Raw genomic sequence first — 22,872 nt, forward strand, 5'->3', positions numbered from 1 at the left:
CACTTTATCACTTAATCCTATTCCCATGTGGAGCTACTCTTATTCTGATGCAGTTTGTACTTCAACCTCCACAGTTAGACTTGGATATTATATTTCTTCTTTTCTTGCTAGTTACCCTCAGTCCCACTATTCTGACATGATCTTTCCCTCATCTGTGACTTCCGTGGACTTCGGTTGGTTCCATCTAGTGTTGGTTAAGTGCACATGTTCACTTGCCCGTTCCTCTCCGTCCTCACTAGGTAAGCTGGTTGTGTCTGATAGTTCATCCTTCTTTCAAGAGAAAACTGTTGATTCTGAGGTCAGAGAAAGAGGGAGCCACATAAAGGGCTTCCACAGGGTAAGCAGCAAGAGCCAATTGCAAAGAACCCCTTTGGGTGTTAAGCAAAGCCCTTCAATGCATTGTCAGTGGCTACCTTTTGGCCTATGTCTAAGCGACACAGTGCCAGTCGCAAACACAAAAGCTACCTCAGAGCTCTGCCATGGGAGGAGGGACTGCTTTGAACAGCTGTCATTACCTGAGGCTGCTGCCTCCTCTCCCCAATCCTCTCCCTGACAGAACCCTGCTCTGGCTACAAGTACCTGCTAGCAGCAGCTCAGAGGGTTAAGAAAGAAAGAAATGGGCTGTTCAGGAATAGGGCAAGTGCCCTTCTGTCACCCGATTTCTTCTGCAGTCTGAGTGAGACTCAGACTGGCAGTGGCATCAGCGCAAGTTCTATCCATGATGGTGGTTCCTGTGTTCTCTGCTCCTGGAACATCCTTTGCACTCCACTGTACTTCACCCACGAGGTTCAGTGCAAGTACATCCCCATCCAGGAGGCTGGTCGCTATTTATCTTGGCCAAATCATTGGTCTCAACTGCCAATCGGACAGAAGGAAGAAAAATAAGGCAGTTTTTATAATTGCACCCCAGACTTGAAGGAAAATGTTAGAAAGAAGGTTCTGAAAATGTGTCCTTGTAGTAAACACTCCAGTTGTTGCTTTAAAAAAAATATTGCGATAAAAGTCATATACCATACAATTTATCTATTTGAAGTATTAACACAATAACTTTTAGTGTATCTACATGTTTGGGCAGCCATCACCACAATCAATTTATGAGACTATTATCACCTCAAAAAGGAATTTCATCTCCTTAGCTGTGACCTCCAATTCCTCTTCCCTCCCCTATCCTAACCTTAATGGCTAGACTGTTTTCCAAGCACTATACCACTTGGTGTTCCCACCATCAGTGCAGGTTCTAATTTCTCCACCTCCTTGTCAACACTTGTTATTACCTGCCTTTCTATTATAGCCATCCCAGTGGGTATGAAGTAGTATATCATTGTGGGTACTTTCTAAGATTTATTTATTGATTTATTTTGCAGAGTGACAGGGAGAGAGGAAGAGGGGGAGAGAGAGAGAGAAAGGGAGAGAGGGAGAGAAGAGGGAGAAGAAGGGAGAGGTAGAAGGAAAGGAAGAGGGAGAGAGAGAAAGAAAGAAATAGGAAGAGAAAAAGAGAAAGAAAGAGAATATCTTCCATTATCTGGTTCACTCCCCAAATGGCCACAACAGCCATGTCTGGGCCAGAGCAGAGCCAGGAGCCTAGAACTCCATCTGGGTCTCCCACATGGGTAGCAGGGGCCCAAGCACTTGGGCCATCTTCTACTGCCTTTCCAGGCACAGTAGTAGAAAGTTGGATGGAAAGCAGAGCAGCTGGGATTCGAACTGGGGCTCCCATAGGGGATGCCAGTGTCACAGCAGCAGCTTAACCCACTGCGACGCAACACCCAGCCCCCAGCCTTGTGTCTGATGCAGGTGCTTCCTACCCTCCCTGAAGTCTGAGAACCTTCGTTGTGCTGCCCCATGATACAGCGGTGCACCAGCCAGTCCTCAGAAGGCAGGACACAGCTTGGCTTCCTGGACCTCTCCAGAGCCCTGTGATTGCCCTGTGCCTGGTGCTCTCTGAAAGAAACCTACCATCTAATGAGAGTCTGCACTGTGTCAGGCACAGGTGGTAGAAATCTATCAGTGCAACAACCCCACGAGGTGAGGAATAGTTCTGCCATTTTACAAATGAAGAAATAGAGGCCTAGAAAAGTTAAACGACTTGCTCAGTTACTCAAATAGCAAGTGGTAGGTAGAGCCCATTTTTTAACTCAGACGGTGGGGGGGACTGTCTCATGACTAGATGAAGGAATTCAAAACTCTGTAAAAGGGGAAGGCACTGGGCTGCAAAGCCGGGACCACTGCCATCCCTGAGTCTGGACGGCCATCTTTCAAGAAGAAATGAACTAGGACTTCAAGCTGCCCATTCTGAAGAGTGACATCTTGGCACCTGACACAACCCAGGTTCTTGACATAGGACACAGAACATTTCATGGGCTTGGGATTTTTTTTTGTAAAGATCTAATTATTTATTTGAAAGGCATAGTTAGAGAGAGAGAGAGAGAGAAAGATCTCCCATCCTCTGATTCACTCCCAATATGGCTGCAATGGCTAGAGCTAGGTCAGGCCAAAGCCAGGAGCCAGCTTCCTCCAGGTCTCCCAGGTTTGTGCAGGGGTTCAAGCATGTGGGCCATCTTCTGTTGCTTTCCCAGGAGCATTAGCAGGGAGCTCTATCGAAAGTGGAGCAACTGGGGCTTCAAAGGGCGCCCATACAGGGATGCCGTGCACCACAGGCGGCGGCTTTACCTGCTATGGTGCAGCATCAGCTCCAGGCTTGGAGTTTTTTTTTTAATATATATATTTATTTGACAGGTTGCGTTATAGACAGTGAGAGAGAGAGAGGCAGAGAGAAAGGTCTTCCCTTCATTGGTTCACTCCCCAAATGGCCGCCACAGCCGGTACTGGGCCAATCCGAAGCCAGGAGCCAGGTACCTCTTCCTGGTCTCCCATGCGGGTACAGGGGCCCAAGCACTTAGGCCACCCTCCAATGCCCTCCCGGGCCACAGCAGAGAGCTGGACTGGAAGAGGAGCAACCAGGACCAGAACCCGGTGCCCATATGGGATGCTGGTGCCACAGGTGGAGGATTAACCAAGTGAGCCACGGCGCCAGCCCCTGGGCTTGGAGTTTTTAAAAATCAGATAGACCCTAATCCTGAGTTCCCAAGGCCATCAAGAAGTGCTTATGATGGAGAATGAAAATAGAGATTCTTTCTGGTGCAGACTTGGATAAATGTCGTGCTATCTAGCATTCCAGGGATGCACTGGCCGTGAGGTGCATCCCTGTAGCCCTGCTACTATGCACCCTACAATCCAGAGAGTAGGTAACTTTCTGCATGTTACCAACTAGACAATCCTAACCTCAGTAGACATAGGAGTCTTGGCGATCAGGGCGCCCCTTGCCATAAATCAAGTAGCAGGGTGCTAAAACACCATAGATCTTTATAATCCAGATGAAGAATCAACTCTAGGAGCTAGCAACAAATGACAGATAGAGCCTGTATGTGGCATAGCGGGATACAGACACCAACTAAGCCCAAATATACACAGTTCAATCCAAAGCTACAATTCAAAGCCGGACTCATTCTTCTTGACTTCAGTGCTTCATCAAGAAAGCCAGCACGCCTGAACGATAGAATTGAGGACCAAGAACAACTGAAGCTTTGCATCTCAGGACTGTGGACGATCAGCTCACCAAGTCAGGCAGCACACCCTGATTCTTGGACAGTTGACCGTGTCACCTTGACACAGGCTCTGTGGAGTGGCCCTATTGCCTTGTGGACTCCTGCCTTTGGCTGGGCCCACCCCCAGTTGTTGCAGGCATTTGTGGAGTGGACAAGCAGATGGAAGATCTCTGTCTCTCTGTGTCTTTCTGCCTTTCAGAAAAAATTTAAATAATAAAGCATTTTGTTCAGCAATATGTCTTTTAGGTGTAATTACAGAGCAAACTAGACTAAACCAGAATTGTAGGTGAGTTTGGAGCAAACTTGGGTTAGGAGACAGTGAACTCAGGAGCTGAATGTAGCCTTAGTGACGCCCTACCGTGTACTGCATTGAGACCAAGTTCTTGAGCACAGCCCCAGGATCATCCATGGCCTGGCCTCTGCAAAGACATGACTCACGTATAAATCCATCATGACCCTTTGTCAGAGATTCACTGAACTGCTTAACGAGGGGGCCAGCGGGATGGCAGGCTGGATCAAAGGATCGTAGGAAAACCCCAAGACCAATGCTAAAGTGGGGTTGCTGCTCAGATGGGAAACCGAGCGATATCCTGCTAGCAATGCAGCCACGACCTGTGCAGCTGTCTTCTCCATTCCGTCTCTGCCAGATGAAAATCATTCGCAACTTAACCACTTTCCTCCAAATTAGCGTCTGACTTCTCAGGGTCTGGACTCTCACTAGCGGTGACCGTCAGCCAAATCAAGGATGTCAGATGTCCCTCGGGCTGGTCACTTCAGGAGAATGGTGAAGGGCATTAGTCATCTTCCTGCAGACTTGTTTCACCTGTACTACTAACACTCTATTAGAACTACTTGCTCTCTCGTCTTAAATTCCCAGTGAACTGCAGGGACAAGGATTACATTTTTTTCCTACTCTTGTAGCCTCTGACTCTAGTTCAGTGTGTAGTATGTCGTAGGTACTCAGCTAATTAATGGTGAATTAATTAAAAAATTCTCAATTAAAAATCTGGTTTTTTGAGCATTGAAGTACTTCCTCTAAGGAGTTCATTATTTATTTTTAACTTTAAAAATTGTGTGTTCATTTGTCTTACTGATTTGAAAGGCAGAGAGAGAGAGAATCTTCCATCTACTGGTTCACTCCACAAATGCCCACACAGTCTGGAATGGGCCAGGCCATAGCCAAGAGCCTGGAACAAAGTGAGGGTCTCCTATAGGGGTGGCAGGGACCAAAGCACTTGAGCCATCACCTGCTGTCTCCCAGGGTGCACATCGGCAGGAATACCAGATTCTCTGCTATGGAATGTGGGTATCCCAAGCAGTGTGCTAACCACTGAGCTAACTACCCACCCCAAGCTCATCACTTGCCACAGACCCAGGTGATAGATGATGATAAATGGGCATGGTAGTCACAGTGGGGGCTGTCACCAAGCCCAGCCCAGGGTGGCCCTGGGAGTCCCTACCCCTCTGCCCTTCCTTTTGCTTCCTCCGGCTGCGCAAGCCCTAACAGTCCCTTGAATGGTCAAGCACCAGTGGCAAGAAGAAAGAATTACTGTGTCTTCAGACAGGAATCGCAGCTGGCTGCCTGGAGCCTTTGTGTTGCTTCTGGGGACTGAAGGGCTCAACCCGTTTCTAGATGTAACTCCCCAGGGACAGTCACTGGGGCTCCAGCCACGGTACTCACTGGGCTCACTGGGCTCACTGGGCAGCCAGCTTTTCCCACAGATAATTTACAGCAAGGCTAATTTATGCACTTAAAAAACGTGTGTTGCCAAGCAGGGACGAACCATCCTATGTGTGACTTGTTTTTATTAGCACAGGAGGGAGGTAAGTCGGAGGGCAGAGGAGGAGTGCCCACCAACATCTTTTGAGTTAGGAGGGATCAGAGAAGGGCTGGGAACAAAATGGAACGGAGACAGCATGGGCGAGAGTGATGTTACCACGCCCTCTAACGTCCTTGTCAATCTCATGGGAGTCTAGGAGACAGGAGACTGGAAGGAGTTCCAGCCTCCTCGGATAGGTGGTGGATTCCAGTCCGGCGGGGACTGCGTGAAAGAGAGGCAAAGAACATGAGGCTGCAGCCAAGGCTCTGTGCGTTCCAGGGAGTAGGGGGAGGGGGGTCACTGGGAAATCCAGCAAGTGGGTGCAGCTCCCCAGTTTCATACTTCCTGGCCTTCTTCTCACTCTGGGCACCCCTCTCTCTATGTGCTGCCTCCAATTCTGCTCACCCAGTCCCCCAAAGCTTGGTGTTAGCCATTTACTCTTTTACCTTGAATTTGAAAGCTGTGTGTTGACTGTCTCTCTTCCAGTGACAGTCGTACAGCCGTGTTTTCTCTGAAAAAGGAAATAAGAAAAACAGACTGGCCGAACAAATTGTCATCCACTCAAGAACATATTCAAATACTCTTCAAAAATTATGCCAGAACAATATACACCAGATCTGTGACAAAATGGACCCAGGGTCACCCCAGAAATGAAAGGCCTTGCCTCCTGTTTAAAGAGCTGTGCATTGGCCGGCGCCACGGCTCACTAGGCTAATCCTCCGCCTTGCGGCGCCGGCACACCGGGTTCTAGTCCTGGTCAGGGCACCAGATTCTGTCCCGGTTGCCCCTCTTCCAGGCCAGCTCTCTGCTGTGGCCAGGGAGTGCAGTGGAGGATGGCCCAAGTGCTTGGGCCCTGCACCCGCATGAGAGACCAGGAGGAAGCACCTGGCTCCTGGCCTCGGATCAGCGCAGTGCACTAGCCACAGCGGCCATTGGAGGGTGAACCAACGGTAAAGGAAGACCTTTCTCTCTGTCTCTCTCTCTCTCACTTTCTAACTCTGCCTGTCAAAAAAAAAAAAAAAAAAAAAAAAAAAAAAAGAGCTGTGCACATCGCTGAACAGATGGGAAGGGAGTCATGGAAGAAGGTAGAAGCGGCAGAGACGTATGGGTTAGGATGCTGCCACTTGCACAGGACTGAGTGCCAGCAATGATGGGCTTAAGAAATTTCTTTTTCTCATATAAAAGTGGCCCAGAGGGAGGCACAAGCATGCCAGGGCTTCTCTGAGCATATTCCCTCGTTATTCCAACATGGCTGCCAAGGCTCCCTACATCATGTCTTGACCAAAGCTCATCCAAAATGCTAGGAAGGAGGTATAGCTTTCCCTTTTATATATTTCTGTTATCACTTAGACTGTGTCTTGCCCCAAAACCCTCCAGGTAAAGCTCTGCTCTGGCCTGATTGGCCATTGTTGGACCACCTGGCTGTTGTCAAAGCTGCGAGGGAGGCTGTGAAGTGAGAACCTGTACTTTGTGCCTCTGTGGTGGGCAGTGAACTCTGAGGGTCCAGAGAGAGGGTGGCAGCTTTGTGGACAACCAGCAGTGTCTACAGTGTCTACCACAAACAACTGGCCCCTTGCACTGTGTCGCGGCAGCTCTGCCTAGAGTGTACTCTTAAGCGAAGCTCCCAGTGAGGGGCACAGAGTTCCAAAACAGATTGTCCTCCATAAATCAATACGCTCTACGAGATCCCAAGAAGTTGGCTGTGGGTCCATCCCTACACCCTCATTGGCCATGGTCTTTTCGTGGCCGATGGATTCTGCTAGGCTCTGCAGACGTTGGCTTGGACTTGTCCTCCTGGGCCTGGCACGAAGGCGGGGATCTCTAAGAGCTTATGTGAGCCTGCCACGCAACAGAGTGGGTCGGTCGGGGCCTGGGAGGCGCTGTCTCACAGAAGCACTGAGGCCTCCAAAGGATAGAAGTTGGGTGCAACCGTGAAAGGGGGGGGGCGGATTTAAATCTGACCAGATTGAGAGCACCTGTTCGTGGCTAACTCTTGCTTCGAGTGAGTCCCAATGCACAAAACAGAGCATCTTGGGGAAGTGTGGTGGGCTGGCTCAGGAGGCGGCGTGCACAGCCCGGTCGCTGCCCTCCCGTGAGAGAGGAGCGGCCACTCTTCCCGGGAAGCTGACTCCGAGCCAGACTTGGGGCGAACCCAGCCATCCCAGCTGCTCCACGAGATGGACGCTGCTCTCACCGCCACGTAACAGGTGAGCAGCCGAGTGCTGGTGCGCTTCGCTTACGTGCTCAAGGTCCCTAGTTCTCGCAGCTCACCGCTTCGCGTGAGTGCAGACCTCAGCAGATTCAAGAAACTGCTGGTGAAGTAATCCCCGTGATGTGATTACTCTCCAGTCCTCAGAGCTCCTGTCTGGCCTTTTCTTTCCTTGTCTGGTGTCCCCCTCGCTTACTCTGCACAATCAGTGACAAAGGTGGTCTTTCCCTTTCTTTTTTTTCTTTTTTTTTTTGACAGGCAGAGTGGACAGTGAGAGAGAGAGACAGAGAGAAAGGTCTTCCTTTGCCGTTGGTTCACCCTCCAATGGCCACCACGGCCGGCGCACTGCAGCCGGTGCACCGTGCTGATCCGATGGCAGGAGCCAGGTGCTTCTCCTGGTCTCCCATGGGGTGCAGGGCCCAAGCACTTGGGCCATTCTCCACTGCACTCCCTGGCCATAGCAGAGAGCTGGCCTGGAAGAGGGGCAACCGGAACAGAATCCGGCGCCCCGACCGGGACTAGAACCCGGTGTGCCGGCGCCACAAGGCAGAGGATTAGCCTAGTGAGCCAAGGTGCCGGCTTCCCTTTCTTCTTCCACCTTAGGACCTTCGCACTTGCTTGGGATGCTCTTTTTTTCCCATTAGAGATGTATTTGTTTGAGAGACAGAGTTACAGAGAAAGAGAAAGTGAGAATGAGAGCTTTCATCCGCTGGTTTACTCCCCAAATGGTTGCAACAGCCAGGGCTGGGCCAGGCCAAAGTTAGGAGCCAGGAACTTCTTCTGGGTCTCCCATGTGGGTGCAGGAGCCCAAGGACTTGGGCTGTCCTCTGCTGCTTTCCCAGGAGCATTAGCAGGGAGCTGGATTGGAAGTGGAGTAACTGGGACTTGAACTGGTGCCCTTATGGGATGCCAGTGCTGCAAATGGAGGCACCACAGCACAGGCCCCTGGGATGCTCTTTACACAGCTCCTTCCCTTGAGTTTAACTCTGAGAAGCCCTCCCTGGTTACCCTAAAGTGCTCCTCCTGCCCTGTTTTGTCTTCTGATAGAGCACCCAGACTGCCTCCTTCACTGGGTTCTCACTGATGTTGTCTCATTTGTGTGTTTCTCTCCTGCAAACTCCTGAGGTCAGAGACTTTGCTCTTGATTTATCCCTTTTGGTTGGACTACTACCCAGCACCTAGTAAGTGCTCAGTAAATTTGCTGAATGTTCAAATGCTTTTAAAAGCCAAGACTGAAATCCAAGTTTGATCAGCTCAGTATCCTGTGGTTATAGCCACCTGGCTAGGATTTTCTTGACACACAGCTATAAAACAGAAATCTAATCAATCATCTCAGTTTTTAAAAACAGGATTTTAAAAATTTATTTGAAAGGCAGGGTTACAGAGGGAGAGAGAGACAGAGGGAGACAGAGGGAGAGAGAGGGAGAGAGAGAGAGAGAGAGAGAGAGAGAGAGAGAGAGAGAGATGTTCCATCTGCTGGTTCATTCCCCAGATAGCTGCAACAGCCAGAGATGCACTGATCTGAAGCCAGGAGTCAGGAGCTTCCTCCAGGTCTCCCATGTGGGTGCAGGGGCCCAAGCACTTGGGCCATCTTCAACTGCTTTCCCAGGCCATAGCAGAGAGCTGGATTGGAAGTGGAGCATCTGGGACTTGAACCAGTGCCCATATGGGATGCCAGCACTGCAGGCAGCGGCTTAACTCGTTACTCCACAGCACTGGTCCCCATCTGATTTTAAAGACACAAAAATAAGGCCAAGAGCTACCCCCAACATACCTAAGATTGTAAATTTTAAAAAATATTTTATTTATTTATTTGAAAGGTAGAATAATGGAGAGAGACGGGGTGGGGGGGGAGACAGTGAGAGAGCATCCATCTACCGCCTCACTCCCCTAACAGCCAGGTCTGGGCCAGGTGCTGAATACAGAGGCCAGGAACTCCATCTGGGTCTCCTACATGGGTGGAAGGGGTGCTAGCACTTGGACCATCTTCCACTGCCTTTCCAGGTTCGTCAGCAGGGAGCTGGATCAGAAGCTGAGTAGCCAGGACTCAACTGGTGCTCTCATATGAAAATGTGCGCGCTGCAGGCAGCGGCTTAATTTGCTGTACCACACCGCCTGCCCACAAAGGCATGCTTTTGCAGACCCAGTTTCTCCCAGCAGCACTATAGGATACTCAAATAATAAATGAGCAGGGTCCTATCTTAGTCCACTGTGCAGCTTATAACCAAACATCAGAGACTGCAACATAAAAAGAATGGAGAGTCACGTCTCTTAGTTCTGGAGGCCGGGCAGCCCTCAGCAAATCTGAAGACCTCAAAGAGACCTCTGCTTCCAAGATGGTGCCTTGCTGCTGCGCCCTCTCGAGGCGGAAGGAGGAAGGGCAGGGGAGTCTGGCCAGTGCCCTTGAGCCCTGCTGGAGGACGCTCATCTCATTCATGTGAATCATCTCTCACTACCATCACGTTGGCAATTAATTCCTCCATAGGAATTTGGGGGACACCTTTAGACCATATCAAGTCTTAACAGTTCATTGGTGAGTTTCTGATTTTGGAGCACAGAGAGCAATGTACTGGATCTAGGCACCCCCCCCCCCCGAGCCAACAGGCTGCATCGAGCCCATCCCACGGCTGCAGGGTTAGTAGAGAGGCCTGGGGGGCAGTAGCTTGAGGTACCCCATAACTGAGTAGGCAGCAACCCAGCAACCCAGGGTCAGGGCTGAGGAAGGGCGCTCTGAAGGGAAGGCAGAGCTCTGCTCACTCCAGGAGAAGGAGGGTGGTTTCTCCAGACTGGGGATGGCTGTTAGCCTCCAGGCCAGGGTGGAGGGAAGCAACTGGGGATGGCATACTCCCCACTGCCCATCTCAACGGGTAGCAGGGCACTGGGTTACCAGTACAGGAAGATCTGGATTCAAATTCTGGCTCTGCCCCTTGCCAGTTGTGCCGCATTGAACACAGAACCTTAATTTTCTCTGTGCCTTTGTTTCCTCATCTGTGAAATGGGGATAGCAGTGGCACCCACAGCATTGACTTGTGAGACGTTCTTAGCCTTGTGAACCCAGTTCTCAGCCTATCCCTGGGTTCAGCAAGGCTAGCAGGTGAGCTGCACTTACTGCATTCTACACAGTGTCATGTTTGAAAGTAAAAGAATGAGAGATGGGGTCTAGATCCCCAAGGCAGGGCAAGTTTCTCGACTTTGTTGTTTGTTTTGCCATTTTGCAAACTACCACCACCACCACCACCACCACCACCACCCCACCCCCCACCCCCCGCCAGGCAGGCAAGATCGAGCTTGTGCTGTCTTTGTGGCCAGGGCACCTCAAAACAACCTTAGGCTACAGGGCTGGAGCCTTTGTCTTTCCCCTGGGGCCTGCGTGCCCGCAGCTGGAGAACACCCTACCACCTGGACGCACTGCAGGTCTCTGCAGGGGCCAGCAAAGCATGACAGGATGGGTGACTTGATGGACAGAACTGGACAGACATGCCTGAAGTGATCTCTGTCTGTCACGTCCCAGCGAACAACGGAAGCCCCAGAAGGGGAAGCCCTGCCTCCTGCCGCGTTGGAGCTGGCCCACCCCTGCGAGCAAGGATTCTTAGTATTACTAAGTGCCTCTGGCGGTTGGCCACGGTTCAGGGTGCTGGAAAGTTCCAGAGCAGGCCAGACTCACGTCCTGCCTGCCCCAGTGCCTCAGGGGTACCAGGTGGGCAAGGCAAGGCCTTCCGGGGGCAGGCTTGGTGCAGGTCAGTTGAGGTTGAGAGGTCTTTTCAGCGCCATGCTGGAAATGAAGGAGGCAAGCCTGGGCGGGCTCTCTCTGGCTACTCGCCCCAGCAGAGGAGCTATTCCTGGGAAATTATTGGAAAGGTGATGGAAGACAAATGACAGCCCCTGTTGCATGTCACCTCCACCCTCCCGGAGCCTGCAGGGAAGAGCTAACGATGCGTCCAGCCTCACGGCCAACGAAGGCTGAGCTGCCGCCGAGACTGCTAATGGCTCCCCAGGGGCTGCTCTTTGCTACTTAGAAACACCACTCCTTAAGGGAGCAGTGAACTCAGGGGGCGGGGCTCCTCCTGCACTTGCTGGAGAGGCCGACCCTAGACCCTGGGAAAGGAGGCGTGGCCACACGACTGAAGGCCGCCCATGGGCGAGAAGAAAAGTGCCGGAGCAACTCCTTGATCACTTCCGCACACAGAAGCTCCTGGCCCTAGGTTTCTCCCTCCTGTGGGCTGGGAGAAGGCAGTCAGTGGAGCAGCTGTCTCGGGCCCAGAGAAAACGATGACTCTGCCCGAAGTGTCCCGTCCTCCGGATTCTAAATCTTTCCACTTCCTGTGCTCCGTTAGACAGGTGGAAAACAAACGTGTGTCTTCATTAATTCATGCCATCCTGAGAACATTGCTTTTTTTGCTATTTATTTATTTAAGAGACAGAGATAAATAAAGTGCGAGCTCCCATCTGCTGGTTTACTGCCCCGAAGCCTGCAGCAGTTGGGAGTTCAATCCAGCTCTCTCTCGTGGACGGCAGGACCCCGGTTACTCGGGCCATCGTCACTGCTTCCCTTGGCAGGAAGCTGGAGTCATTGGCGGGAGCCGGGAATTGAACCCAGGTACTCCCCTATGGGATGCGGGCATCTTGACCTCTAGGCTAAACACTTTCTCCTTGGTGGGAGGGGTCTCTTTCTTCTAATAGTTTAGCCCTTACCACGTCCACAGACCTGGCTTTGGACTCAAGTGAAAGAGTGGTGTCCTCACATGGGTCACAGGCTCAAAGCCTGTCCGTGTCATCTTTACCTTGCTCTTGTCTCCTTCCCTCACCCACTGGGCTCCGCCTGAATTAGCTGATTCTTAATTCCTGCGTGCCTTTCCTAGCCCAGAATTCTTTGCCTAGAGTCCTTTCCCTCAGCGCACTCCCCATGGCTGACTCCCTCTCAGCTGTCCGGTCTGAGATCACAAGTCACACCCTCCAGGAGACCCTCTTTAACCACTCTGAATACAAATGTACTCATTTTCTGTGAGACAAAGCCAATTGCTTTGAACTTGGTCTAAAAAGAAAAAAACAATTTCATGATTTCCTTTAAAAAAAAAAAAAGATTTTTCTTTATTTGAAAGAGTTACAGAGAAAAAGGGGGGGGGGGGTTCGATCTACTGGTTCACTCCCCAAATGGGTGCAACAGTCAGGGGCTGTGTCAGGCCAAAGTCAGGAGCCCAGAGCTGTTTCTGGGTCTCCCACGTGGGTGCAGAGGCTCAAGGACTTGGACCATCTTCTGTTGCTTTCCCAGGTGCATTAGCAGGGAGCTGGATAGGAAGTGGAGCAGCCAGGACTGGAACTGGTGCCCATATGGGATGCTGACACGGCAGGCAGAGGTTTAACCTGCAATGCTATAACACCGGCCCCAAATCCCACAGTTTCTGTGAGTCAGAGAGGTCTTCAGCTCAGGGGTTAAGTCCTCATCTGAGGCCGGCGCCGCGGCTCACTAGGCTAATCCTCCACCTTGCGGCGCCGGCACACCAGGTTCTAGTCCCGGTCAGGGCGCCAGATTCTGTCCCAGTTGCCCCTCTTCCAGGCCAGCTCTCTGCTGTGGCCAGGGAGTGCAGTGGAGGATGGCCCAGGTACTTGGGCCCTGCACCCCATGGGAGACCAGGAGAAGCACCAGGCTCCTGGCATCGGATCAGTGCGGTGTGCCGGCTGCGGTGCGCCGGCCGCAGCGGCCATTGGAGGGTGAACCAACGGCAAAAGGAAGACCTTTCTCTCTGTCTCTCTCTCTCACTGTCCACTCTGCCTGTCAAAAAATAAAAATAAGTCCTCATCTGGTGGCTCAACAGAGGAAGGATCCTCTTCCAAAGTGCCTCAGGTTCTAGCAGAATTCATTTTCTTCCGGGTGCCTTACTGAGCCCCGTTTCCTCACTGGCTGTCAGCCCATGACAGCTGTCAGCTCCTAGGGGCCATACTGAGGTCCATGACTTGTGGCCCCTCCACAGACAGCTCACCACATGGTCATTTGCTTCTCCAGCAGGGAGAACATTCAAGGAAATTCACGATGGAAGCAACACTGCATGAGCTTCTCAACATGGAGTCAGGAGGCCATTCTGGCAGCAGAACTGCACCAGCTCAGCTCTGCCTCCAATACGAACTTTGGTTGCCTCCACTCTTTGACCTCAGGCGTCTGGAACGGCGATGCAAAGAACGGGTGATTACACTGTGCTCCACGGCTCCCGATGCACAGCAGGAGGTGACCTGGGGGGCTGGCATTTGTGGGGCAGCAGGCTAAGCTGCCTCCTGCAAAGCTGGCCGGCCTCCCACAGTGCAGCACCAGTTTGAGTCTTGTCTGCTCCACTTTTTTTAAAAATTTTTATTTAGTAAATATAATTTTCCAAAGTACAGTTTATGGATTACAATGGCTTCCCCCCCACCCATAACTTCCCTCCCACCCGCACTCCTCCCATCTCCCGCTCCCTCTCCCATTCCATTCACATCAAGATTCATTTTCAATTATTTTTATATACAGAAGATCGATTTAGTATATATTAAGTAAAGATTTCATCAGTTTGCACCCACACAGAACATGAAGTGTAAAATACTGTTTGAGTACTAGTTATAGCATTAATTCACACTGGACAACACATCCACTTCTGATCCAGCTCCCTGTGAATGCACCCGGGAAGGCAGTGGAAGATGGCCCAAGTGCTTGGGCCCCTGCCACTGCCCAATGCAACCATTTAGGAAGTGGTGGAAGATTCTCTCTCTCTCTCTCACTCTTCCCCTCTTCCCCTCTTCCCTCCCCCCATCACTTTGCATTTCAAGGAAACAAATCTTTTTTCAAAAGAGGGTATCTGACTCGATTTCTGGACATTTCTATTCTGTGTATACATTCTTTTGTCTTCCATCAGTCACATAGCCCCGATCCTTCCCAAGATCTGTAAGTCCCCACCTTTTGTGCCTTCTTCAGAACACTGATTCGGAACCATCTGAACTGGTGTCTCCTGAATTGCAATTCCTAACGGCCCAAATAAAGTCCTTTCACTTTTGTAGATTCTGGGTTTAGACTGGCTGACAAAAGCAGACTCTTTTCTGCTGCAGTTGGATTGGCTGTGTTCTTGTGTAACAACCTCACCACGAGCAACTGGGCTGACATCACAGGGGCCCTACCCCATGCGTTTCACATCACAACACGAGGGGGCCAGACTCCTGGCAGTCTTTTTAGAATTCAGCCCCACACCTAGGCTGGCTTGCCCGTGACGTTCTTTACCCATAATTCTTATTTACTGCCATCACCTTACTCATCAGTTTTTTTTTTTTTTTTAAAAAGATTTATTTATTTGAAAAGCAGAATTACAGAGAGACAGAGAAAGAGAGAGAGAGAGGTCTTCCATCCACTGGTTCATTCCCCAATTAGCCACAACGGCCAGAGCTATGCCAATCCAAAGCCAGGAGCCAGGAGCTTCTTCCAGGCCTCCCAAGCTAGTGCAGGGGCCCAAGGACTTGGGCCATCTTCGACGGCTTTCCCAGGCCACAGCAGAGAGCTGGATCAGAAGTGGAGCAGCCAGGACTTAAACGAGCGCCCACATGGGATGCCTGCTTTGCAGATGGCAGCTTTACTCGCTACGTCACAGTGCCGGCCCCACTCATAGGTTTTAATTGCACATTTATTTGTTTATTTACTGTCTGTCTGTCTGTCTTGCCCACTAGACTATAAGCCATGAGGCTTTATGTGCAGTGTGCAGTATCAAGCCTCGCACATAGAATACACTTGATGAGTATTTGGTCAGTGAGTGAATGAATGAATCCCGTGAGGAGGCAGGGCGGGTAATGCCCAGGGCCAGCCAGCTGCTAGGGGAGGAGCCTGGGCTGCAGTGGACTCTGGGCCTGATTCTTTAAGATTCTAGGACTCCAGGAATCTACAAGAAGTTTCATTCCACAGTAGGCTCTAGAGCTCCTAAAGCACTACGTTAAGACTGGAGAGGGTTGATCAGGAAAGAGTAAGAGTTGCAGGTCTGAGCTCCAGGAGTGCCCTCAGCCTCTCCTTGACCACATGGCCTCCCCATGCAGCCTTCCATATCCAGCTGTCTTTTTTGACATCTCCATCTGTACATGGAAAGGGCTTCTCAAACCTGACCTATGCAACATCAGCCTCTGGGATTCCCTGTCCACTTCCCCTCCCCCGACACCACCCTGACCACTGCATCTTTCCAACTGCTCGTGCCAGCACCCAGTCTTTAGCTCCCCGCTCCCTCTCTAACCTGATCCTCGCAGTCTCCTTGTGAGTCACTTTCCGTTCTCCCTCACATGCAGTCCATCAGCAAGTAATGAGCACGTGTCACCTCCACCACCCCACTGCACACTCCTGTCCCCCTTCACAGCTATCCTGTTCACAGTAGCAAGAGGGCAGGGGGCTTTAAAGCATCCTGTTAGCCCCTGTTCAAAACCCTCAAGAAGTCTCCCTTCTCATTTAAAGAAGAAATCAGGGGGCCGACGCTGTGGTGCAGTGGGTTAAAGCCCTGGCCTGAAGCGCCGGCATCCCATATGGGTGCCGGTTCTAATCCCGGCTGCTCCTCTTCTGATCCAGCTCTCTGCTATGGTCTTGGAAAGCAGTAGAAGATGGCCCAAGTCCTTGGGCTCCTGCACCCATGTGGGAGACCTGGAGGAAGCTCCTGGCTTCAGATTGGTGCAGCTCTGGCCGTTGCGGCCATCTGGGGAATGAACCATTGGATGGAAGACCTCTCTCTCTCTCTTTCTCACTCTGCCTCTCCTCTCTCTGACTTTCAAATAAATATTTAAAAAAATAAGAAAGCAGAGTTCTCTGATATGCTAGTTTCCTTACTCTGGTGCCCTATCTCACTGCAGAGCGGCTGCTTCTGCTCCGGTTTTCCAGTTGTTCCTGGAGCATGCCAAACGTGCTCCTGCCTCTGGGACACCCTCCCCTCACTGTGGCCTTGACCTCCTTCCTCTCTGTCCAGGTCTGTAAAGCACCACCACCAGGGACCCCTGCCCGGCAGCACCCCCGACACCACACCTGCCTTCTTGTTTGCCAGAGCACATGGCACCAGCCTTTTTTTTTTTTAAATTATTTTTAAACATCATGATAATTATTTTTATTTTTCTCATCAACTGCCTCCCTATGTCTTTCTTCTTTCCTCCCTTCCTTTATTCTTTGATTTTTAAGATATCATATTTTAATTTGCATTACAATCAAATGTTTAATGCTCCACTAAATAATCCATGAATGAAAAGTAAAAAGACGGTAGTTTAGCAAGACTATAGATAAGGGCTATAAGCAACAATCAAATGAAAAGATGTCTATGTGATATTTTTCTTTCTTGGTCTGGCTTATTTCACTTAGCATAATAACTTCCAGTTCTATCCATTTTGTTGCAAATGTCAGCATTTTATTCTTTTTGTGGCTGAGTAGTATTCCATTATTTATGTGTATGTATGTATGTGTGTGTATATATATATATATATATATATATATACATACACACCACATTTTCTTTATCCAGTCATCAGTTGATGGACACCTAGTTTGGTTGAATACCTTAGCTAATGCAAATTGAGCAGCTATAAACATGGGAGTCCGGGTAACTCTGCCACAGGCTGCATTAATTTCATTTGGATATATTCCAAGAAGTGGGAGACCTGGGTCATAGGCAGATCTGTTTTTAGTTTTCTGCATTATATCTGTGCTGTCTCTCTAATGGTAATACTAGTAGGGTACCTTCTTCTCCATATCCTCTCCAGCATTTGTTATTTTGTGATTTTTGGATAATAGCCATTCTAACTGGGGTGAAGTGATACCTCACGGTGGTTTTTATTTACATTTCCCTAATGGTTAATGATCCTGACCATTTTTTCATGTGTCTGTTGGCCATTTGTTTTTTTTTTTTATCCTTTGAAAAATGCATGTTCATGTCCTTTGCTCATTTCTTAACTGGATTGTTTTATTGTTGTTTTTTGAACTCTTTATATATTCTGGATATCAATCCATTATCAGATGCATAGTTTGCAAATATTTTCTCCCATTCTGTCAGTTACCTTGTCACATTGTTGACTTTCCCCTCTGCTGTGCAGAAGCTTCTTAGCTTCATGCAATCCTTTTTGTCATTTTTGTTTTATTGCCCATGCTTTTGTGTTCTTATCCAAAAAGTCTTCACTTATGCCATTGTCTTGAAGGATTTACCTGTTTTCTTGAATTAATTTGATGGTATCGGGTCATAGAGTTAGACCCTTGATCCTTTTATAGTTGACCTTTGTGTAAGTTGTAAGGTAGGGGTCTTGTTCTATAATTTCTGCATGTGTAGATCCAATTTTCCTAGCACCATTTGGTGAAGAGACTGTCCTTTTTTCTGGACACGGATTTTCAGCTCGTTAATCAAAGCTTAATTGGTAATAGATATGTGGATTAATTTCTGGGGTTTCTATTCAGTTCCATTGTTCCACATGTCTGTTTCTGTGCCAGTACCAGGTTGTTTTGATTATAACACCTTGTAGCATGCCTTGAAATCTGGTATTGTGATGCTTCTAGCTTTGTTTATACTGTTTAAGACTGCTTTGGCTATTCAGGATCTTTTGTGTTTCCATATGAAATTTAGGGTTATTTTTTCTGAGATCATTGAAGATTGACATTGGAATTTAATTGAGATCCCACTGAATCTGTAAGTTGCTTTGAATAGTATGCACATTTGATGTTATTAATTCTCAAACATGAATATGATTTTTCCATATTTTGTATCTTCTATTTCTTTCATTAATGTTTTACAATTTTCATTATAGAGATCATTCATATCCTTAGATAAATTTATCCCAAGATATTTAAAATATTTTGTAGCTATTGTGAATGAGACTGATCTTACAAATTTTTTCTCAGCCAAACAATTGCTGGTATATAGGAATTCTGTTGATTTTTACCCCCAAGATCTGTTTTACTTTTTAGAAACATTTATTTAGGCCGGCGCCGCGGCTCACTAGGCTAATCCTCCACCTAGTGGCGCCGGCACACCGGGTTCTAGTCCCGGTTGGGGCGCCGGATTCTGTCCCGGTTGCCCCTCTTCCAGGCCAGCTCTCTGCTGTAGCCAGGGAGTGCAGTGGAGGATGGCCCAGGTGCTTGGGCCCTGCACCCCATGGGAGACCAGGAAAAGCACCTGGCTCCTGGCTCCTGCCATCGGATCAGCGCGGTGTGCCAGCCTCGGCGGCCATTGGAGGGTGAACTAACGGCAAAGGAAGAGCTTTCTCTCTGTCTCTCTCTCTCACTGTCCACTCTGCCTGTCAAAAAATAAAAAAAAAAGAAAAAAAAAGAACAAAAAAGAAACATTTATTTAATGAATACAAATTTCGTAAGTACAACTTTAAGAATATAGTGATTCTTCCCACCATATCTGCCCTCCCACCCCAATCCTACCAAACTTCCTCCTCCCTCTCCCATTTCCAGTCCCATTCTCCTTTAAGATCCATTTTCAATTAACTTTTTACACAGGAGACCAACACAATACTAAGTAAATATTTCAACAATTTGCACAAACACACACACATACACAAATATTAAAAACTGAGAACAAGTTTTATGGTTAAATCTCATAGTACAAATCATTGAGGACAGAGGTCCTACGTGAGAAGTAAGTGCACAGTGACTCCTGTTGTTAATTTACTGATTAACACTATTATGTATGATGTCAGTGATCACTCAAGGCTCTTGACATGAGCTGCCAAGGCTATGGAAGCCTTTTGAGTCCACAGTCTCCATCAGTATTCAGAGAAGCCCATAAGCAAAGTGGAAGTTCTCTCCTCCCTTCAGAGAAAAATACATCCTTCTTCGATGGCCCCTTCTTTCCACTAGAGTCTCACTCACAGAGATCCTTCATGTAGGACATTTTATTTTTGGCCATAGTGTCTTGGCTTCCCATGCCTGAAGTGCTCTCATGGGCTTTTCAGCTAGACTAAAAGGCCTTAAGGGCTGATTCTGAGGTCAGAGTGCTATTTAGAGTGATTGTCATTCTATGAGTCTGCTGTGTGAACTGCTTTCCCATGTTGGAACATTCTCTCCTTTTTAATTCTATCTATTGTTATTGCCAGACACTTGATCTTACTTATATGTTCCGTTTAGCACTTAATCCTATTTATATGATCCATTTAACACTTAATAGGATCACTATAACACTTAAGATGGCATTATTACTACTTAGCTTAATGTGATTTGGAGTCCCATGGCAAGTTTTTAGCTGTACCCTTAGAAGTAAATCCATAGGAATGTATGCAGAACTATACAGCTTTACAGTTACAAACTTCCTCCTCCTTCTCTTATTCCCACTCTTAGTTTTTACTGAGACCTATTTTCAATTTACTTTATATGCATATGATTAATTCTATGTTAGGTAAAGAGTTCAACCAGTGATATTAATAAAGAAAACAAAAAAATTTTCCTCAACAGTCAAGACAAAGGCTATTCAAGTCATTGCTTCTCAAAGTGTCAATTTCACTTCTACATGTTTACTTTTAGGTGCTCTGTTAGTTATCACAGATCAAAGAGAACAAGGTATTTGTTCTTTTTGGAATGGTTTATTTCATCAAGTATGGTGTTTTGTGGATTCATCCATTTTGTTGTAAATGGCCGGATTTCATTTTTTTAAATCGATGTTGCAATCTTTTTTATTTGTGGGGGAGCGGGGAGAGGGGAGAGAGAAACACACACACACACACACGCACACACACACACACACAGAATCTAGTCTGGAGCTGAGCAGGAGACGAGAGAGACAGAGACACACAGGACAGAAACTCTGGATTTCATTTTTTTACCACTATGTAGCATTCCATAGAATACATATTCCATAATTTCTTTAACCAGTCTTCAGTTGAAGGGCATTTAGGTTGATTCCATGTCTTAGCTATTGTGAATTGAGCTGCAATAAACATGGGGGGTGCAGATAACTTTTTATTTGCAAATTTCATTTCCCTTAGATAAATTCCCAGGAGTGGTATGGCTAGATCACATGGTAGGTCTATATTCAGATTTCTGAGATCTCCATACTGTCTTCCATAGTGGCTTTACCAGTTTACATTCCCACCAACAGTGGATTAGGGTACCTTTTCCCCCACATCCTTGCTAGCATTTATTGTTTATTGATTTCTGTATGAAAACTATTCTAATGGGGGTGAGGTGAAACCTCATTGTGGTTTTGATTTGCATTTCCCTGATGGCTAGTAATCCTGAGCATTTTTTCATGTGTCTGTTTGCCATTTGGATTTCTTCTTTTGAAAAATATTTGTTTAAGTCTTTGGCCCATCTCTTACCTGGGTTGTTTGTTTTGTGGTTGTGCAGTTTCTTGATTTCTTTTTAGATTCTGGTTATTAACCCTTTATCAGTTGCATAGTTTACCAATAATTTATCCCATTCTGTCAGTTGCCTCTATACTTTCCTGAGTTTTTCTTTTGCAGTATAGAAGCTTCTGAATTTGATGTAATCTCAGTTGTTAATTTTGGCTTTTATTGCCTGTGCTTCTGGTGTCTTTACCAGAAACTCTTTGTGCCAATGTCTTGCAGGTTTCCCCAGTGCTCTTAAATAATTTGATGGTAACTGGTTATAAATTTAGGTCTTTAATCCATGTTGAGTGAATTTTTGTGTAAGATGTCAGGTAGGGGTCTTGCTTCATACTTCTGTATGTGAAAATACAGTTTTCCCAGCATCATTTGTTGAAGAGACTGTCCTTGCTCCAGGGATTGATTTTAGCTCCTTTTTCAATAATGAGACGGTTGTAGATGCATAATTATCTTTGTTATATAAGATTCCTTTAGCTATTCAGATCCCTTGGGTTTCCATATGAATTCTGGTATTATTTTTTCTAGCTCTGCAAAGCATGTTGTTGGTATTTTGATTAGAATTGCATTGCATCTGTCAATTGCTTTTGGTATTATGGACATTTTGACAATATTGATTCTTCTAATCAGTGAACATCGAAGATTTTCCCATTTTTATGTCTTCTACTTCTTTCTTTAATGTTTCATAATTTTCATCAGAGACCTTTGATATATTTGGTTAAATTCATCCTAAGGTATTTAAATTTTTGTAGTTATTTGAATGAGATTGATCTTAGAAGTTCTTTCTCAGCCATGGCATTGTCTGTGTATTAATTTTTGTGTGTTAATTTCATATCCTGCCACTTTACCAAACTTTTTAATGAGTTTCAATAGTTTCTCAGTGGAATCTTTTGGATCACCTCTATATAGAATCATGTCACCTGCAAATGGGGATAGTTTGACTTCTTCCTTTCCAATTTGTATCCCTTGGGTTTTTTTCTTACCTAATGGCTCTGTCTAAAACTTCCAGGACTATATTGAATAGTAATGGTGAGAGCAGGCATTGTTGTCTGGTTCCTGATCTTAGGGGGAATGCTTTCTACTTTTTTCCCCATTCAGCAGGATGCTGGTTGTGGGTTTGTCATAAGTTGCCTTCGTTGTGTTGAGGGATGTTCCTTCTATACCCAATTTGTTTAAGGTTTTCATCATAAAAGGATTTTGTATTTTATTACATGCTTTCTCTGCATCTATTGGGATAATCATATGGTTTTTGCCCAGCAGTTTGTTAATGTGATGTATCACGCTGATTGATTTGCAAATGTTGAGCCATCCCTGCATACCAGGGATCAATTCCAGTTGATCCTGGTGAATAATCTTTTTGATGTGTTATTGGATTCGATTAGCTAGTATTTTGCTGAGGATTTTTGCATCTGTGTTCATCAGGGAAATTGATCTATAGTTCTCTTTCTTTGTTATTTTTTTTCTGGTTTAAGACTTAAGGTGATGCTGGCTTCATAGAAGGAGTTTGGAAGGATTCCCTCCCTTTCAATTGTTTTTGAATAGCTTGAGAAGAATTGGAGTTAGTTGTGTAAATGTCTGGTAGAATTTAGTGGTGAAGCCATCAGGTCCTCGACTTTTCTTTGTTGGGAGGGTCTTTATCACTGATTCAATCTCAGTCTTGATTATTGGTCTGTTTAGGTTTTCTATTCCTGCATGACTGAATTTTGTTAGATTATGTGTGTCCATGAACCTATCCATTTATTCTAGCTTTCATGATTTTTTTCTGGCACATAGGTCTTTGTAGTAATTCCAGATTTTTTTAAATTTCTGTAGTATTTTTTGTTATATTTCCTTTTTCATCTCTGATTTTATTGATTTGCATCATCTCCCTCTCTTTTTGGTTAGTTGGGCCAATAGTATATCAGTTTTGTTTGTTTTTCTTTAAAACATCTCTTCTCTTTTA

The 22,872-nt window shown here is 47.2% G+C and overlaps 1 long non-coding RNA gene across 1 annotated transcript in view; it reads left to right on the plus strand.

Moving 5' to 3' along the window:
- Positions 1–13,987, plus strand: part of LOC149123572 (uncharacterized) — a 125,501-nt gene extending 111,514 nt beyond the window's left edge. The window contains exon 4 of the long non-coding RNA XR_016216928.1: positions 13,636–13,987. This is a non-coding gene — a long non-coding RNA (uncharacterized LOC149123572). The remainder of the gene's footprint in view (positions 1–13,635) is intronic.
- Positions 13,988–22,872: the final 8,885 nt, after the last annotated feature.

Source organism: Oryctolagus cuniculus, chromosome 11 (genome assembly GCF_051225735.1).
Source record: "Oryctolagus cuniculus isolate XC-2025 breed Fujian yellow rabbit chromosome 11, ASM5122573v1, whole genome shotgun sequence".
NCBI lineage: Eukaryota > Metazoa > Chordata > Mammalia > Lagomorpha > Leporidae > Oryctolagus > Oryctolagus cuniculus.